Consider the following 4,521-nt stretch of genomic DNA (forward strand, 5'->3'; position numbering starts at 1 on the left):
TTTTGATGCTGTTGCTATTTACGTGCAGGCGCTGGGTGTCACTGGATTATTCCCCCGTGGTTTATCATGGCTATTGTTTTTAAAACACAATTTCAGCAAGTGTCCACCTGTCCCTCCCGTCAGGGCTTGTGCTGCTCTAGGTACCCTTCCCGTAACGCAGTGGTGGGACGCAGAGCTGCTCGTGTGCCCTGGGGCCACGGCCCCCAGGGAGGGAGCCTCACCCGAGACTTGGCCCCGCCAGCAGCTTCTCAGGGGCCCGGCACCAGGCAGCCTCCACCCTGGGCCTCTCCCGATTTTTTGTTCCTCGTGGCAGTGTGCCCCACCAATGCCCCCCAAACACAAGGAGCTGCGAGGGCACCTTCTAAGCCGGTCTCAGTACGTGGTCACCGAGCACCTGCTATGGGCAGACCCCGCGGGCAGTGGAAGCACAGCCACGAGCCAAGTAGACACCACGCTTCTCGGCGTCGGTGGCACGGACACTGGTCTGCTTATCGTCCACTGTGGTCTTCACAAGGGTCCTCCCTGTGACACGAGGACCGTGATTCATGTGTTGCAGATGAAGAAACAGGCTTCCTGTGGTCATGGGCCTGAGATCGCCAAGGGAAAGACTGGGCTCCATTTTCACGCCTCTGACTCTGAGCACAGCAGCAGCCCCCCCCCCCGCCCCATCCAGCACCCCTAACCCCAGGCATCCCGTCTCCAGCTCCCTCCTCCATCCCCGAGTCCTTTTCTCTGGGCTGTGCAGTGGAGGTGCAGCTCTGCCGGAGCCCCAGGCACAAAGCTGTCACAGGGCAGTGGTCTCCGGGACGCCCTCAGGTGGAGCATGTCCCTCCGCCTGGCTCTTCAAGCCCCTCTGGTCTTCAGGAGCCTGTGGGCACCTGAGCGCTCGCCTGGCACACAGAGGACGAGGGCCTCAGTCTGCCTTTCACACTTTCACACTCACCCCCACGGCTGCCAGAGTTTGTCTCCTCGGGCTCAGAGTGTGGCCAGCAGCAGGGCCTGGCCAGCTCCCCTTTCTTTAGGGCACACAGTGGGCTGGGGTGGTCACCCTGGTGGTGAAGGTGGCCTGCAAGCTCTGCTTTTGAGTCACTGGCCTGAGCTGCCGGTTTCTGCGTCCCCCCTGGGAGTGTGCAGACCCGGAGTCTGAGCCACAGGGGCCCTTCCAGAAGCTCCTGCCCTGTTCCTGGACGGCAGCCCCTGGGCAGGCTGCTGTCACCATCCTGCATACCCACCGGGCCCGTGAATCCTGCTCGTGATGCATCTGACTTACCCTTTAGCCTTAAATGCAGGGAAGGGAACTAGTACGTAGCGTATGCAAAGGCCTCCGTTCCCGCCTCTGTGATGTTCAGGAGTCTGGCCAGGCTGGGCCTCCTGGGCTGAGATGCCATGAGGCTGGTGAGGGGATATGCCTATAATTCGTGCAGCCATTCGACAGAAATGTGTACACTGCCCCCCACACGCAAGGGGCTGAGCATCCTGAGCTGAGTAAGATCCTCGTTCCTGCCTCAGTAGCTCACTACGAGTTTGTGTAAGATGCAGGGGGGGCTCTGACACTACAAATGGGGGAGACAGCTGTTCCGGTCAGTGTGACGTGACGTTTACACCGGGCGAAGCGTGAAGGGTGAATGCTGTAACAAAACAGGCAAGAGTCTGCCAACAGAGTGAGCAGCAGGTGCAAGGAGCCAAGTATAAGGAGCATGGGCTGGTTAGAAATGACAGTTTCCAAGTGGCCGGGAGACGGAGGACCTCTGGGAGCAGACCTGGTGGCCAGGGTGCTAGAGAGCAGTTGGACTGTGTTGCCCAAGGCTCGTAAGCTGAGCAGCTGAGCTGAGGCACCATGGTGGCACCCAGACTGCAACGGAAGTCAGCAGCGGGGCCGAGAGACGCAGCTTCATGCTTTAGGGAGCTCCTGGGGTTTGGGATGGCGCCAGCCGCCACGTCCCCGTCCTGGTCCGACTGTCGGGCCCTGGCAATTGCCATCGTGTCTGGACGACTCCTTGCTTCCTTTTGGCCTCAACTTCCACTAGCTTTTTCATCTTTTAATCGCTGCAGCCGAGAGCATAATGCAGAGCGACGCAAGCGAATGACTGTGCACGTGGAGCGAGAACTCACAGACTCGTGGGGAGCCATGCGTTTGCTCGGCCCCGAGAACAGGCACGGCCCTAATTCTTCATTTCTTTCTGCTCCATCTTCCCATGCAAAATACGTTTCATTTAAATGATCTTGGGCGTGTGAGGTCACAGGGCTGCTGGCAGGGAGAAGGAATTCTTTTAATTGGCAAAACGCTGATCGTTTTGGAAAATGAATTCTAATCTCTCCATCTAACACGGTGGATGTGTGAGTAATTACTTTCCTTCACTAAACTGTTAGTGCAACGTTCGCGATTACACTAATTAAAACTGATGAACTCTTCCAGACTGATAAACCCCAGTTGGTCCACAGACGCCATCCTTCCATTGGCTGCGGTTAACTTCCTACTTGGAAGAGAGATCTTGAATTAACCTTTGCGATATTACGCAAAATTGGGTTGAAAAATGTTGGGCTTTATGGACTGGGTGTAATTCTTTCCTCAAGCATTAGCAAGACCGTTTCCATTGAGGACGGAATTCAATTAAAAAAAAAAAATATGCTTCCTTAATTTGATCAGCCGCACTCCCGTGGCTGGTAATGGCAATCCCTCCGAATCCTGGCGTCCACAGGCGACACCTGACCCTGGACAGTCACGTGACCCTCTCTCCAGCATCTTCCTCCCTGAGCGAGAGGGTGACTCTGTCCTCCCACTCATTCTTAGGAACAAGGCCATGCTGATGCTGACGGGGGTTTCTGCATCCGATTTCAGACGAAAGGCGTTTGCTCTGAGTTTGCTCAGCCCTTTCTTTTGTGGGAGCTAATTACGTGGGGTTCTCAGTGCTGGGCAGCGTGGGAAAGGCCGTGATGCTCGATGCATTTCGCACACGGGGTGGGCGGGGGCAGCGCAGGTATGTGGGGTACCACTTCCGGGCAGGGATCAGAGTCGTGGCATAAAGTCAAGGCCTGAAATCAGGTTGGCTAACGAGAGAACAATCGTATCTGCTCCCAGAGCCCACTCTTGGCGTGGAAACGTTCTCGCAGTTCCTGGGAGGGACACTCGACGTTGAAGGCTGAGCGTTGCCCGCTCCGTCTTCCGGGGGTGTCCTGGCTCCCCACCTCTCTTCCTCAAAACCGAGCATGACTGTACACGTGCTCACGAAACCCAGGAGGACCCCAGAATGCTCTAAACGGTTTAGAAATCAGTTAAACAGAGATAGAACACGATGGTGGGGCTTCTCTCCCCTGGGATAGAGCATCTCCATTAGAAAGCGTGTCTCATGCTCCCCTCCCCCCAGACTCGGCATGCTCGGTACACGGATGGATGAGGTCTTCACGTGGATGGCACGAGAACGTCTATAATTTTCTTTAAAATACTTTAGTGGACAGAACGTGCTATAGAAGTGTACATCTTTTAACCCACACTCTAAAAGCTGCCAGTTCCCTCATCAGGAATTCAGGCTTCGGGATGATCACCTAACATTTTATCGGAAAGGCCACACTCCAGAGCTAACGACGACAGTTGCCTTAATTAGCACTGTATTTCTGATGCATGCCAGATGCTGCTAACATTTCCACAGAGGTTTTCATCGGTGAAATCAGTCGTTTGCTAATTAGCATAGCAGATGCGAGAAATGGACTCTCTCTGATGAAATTCATAGTTCTCAAGCTATGAAGATTGGTTAAAATATTCCAGAGAGACTCTCGACTTTAGGGATGGGCCCGGAAGCGTATTCCCTAAGTATCTCTGTAGCCGGCCACTGCCTGAAGGACTTACGGTGGTCCGATGCCATCTCTCGGGGCTTCAGAATGCTGTCTTGATATCATCACTGCACACAGTTTCTTTACTGGTGGTCAAAATTATGTAAATTGAGCAAGAAGACATTGGTTAGCAAACACACAGAAGCCTGGAGTCTTGGGCCATATTAACTATTTAGAAAAGAGGAAAATGAAAATTTTGGTGGACGAAACTTTTTAAAACTATGGTCCACGGCTGAAAAACTATAAACAGGGTCAATTACAGATGTCGACAGAGACGCTAGTCCTGTGGTCCCAACAGCCACCTGACCGAGCTGGCCATCTTACACATACGGTCCCCGGCTAGGGGAGGGGCTGGCAGCAAAAGCTATGACTCAGTCCTCGTGCTCCCAGAGCCCTTCTTTAGTTCCGAGGTCCTGGCCTTGGCTGCCAGGTGCGGGCGACTTACACGTGAGTAGTTTCCTGGCTGCGGAGCGCCTCTGGGATGGGGCTCATTGTTCAGTGTCCTCACTGCCGGCTCAGTGCTACATAATGTACGTATTTGCGGCCCTCTCCGATGCATTCGCGACAGCTTCATGTATGAAGATCACACCGGTTCTATTCGGGTGGGGCAGCCACGGTCCCAGCTGATGTCTGTCTGAGACCGTCAGGCGCTGTGAGACAGGATGCTGCTTGCCCACCTCGCCCCCTCCCCCC

General features: G+C 54.6%; 1 protein-coding gene across 1 annotated transcript in view; it reads right to left on the minus strand.

Annotated features, from left to right (window-relative positions):
- The window catches only part of SIAH3 (siah E3 ubiquitin protein ligase family member 3), a 53,170-nt gene that overhangs the window by 1,310 nt on the left and 47,339 nt on the right, over positions 1–4,521 (minus strand). The window lies entirely within an intron of this gene.

This window comes from Pteropus alecto, unplaced genomic scaffold (genome assembly GCF_000325575.1).
Source record: "Pteropus alecto unplaced genomic scaffold, ASM32557v1 scaffold35, whole genome shotgun sequence".
In the NCBI taxonomy this organism is placed as follows: domain Eukaryota; kingdom Metazoa; phylum Chordata; class Mammalia; order Chiroptera; family Pteropodidae; genus Pteropus; species Pteropus alecto.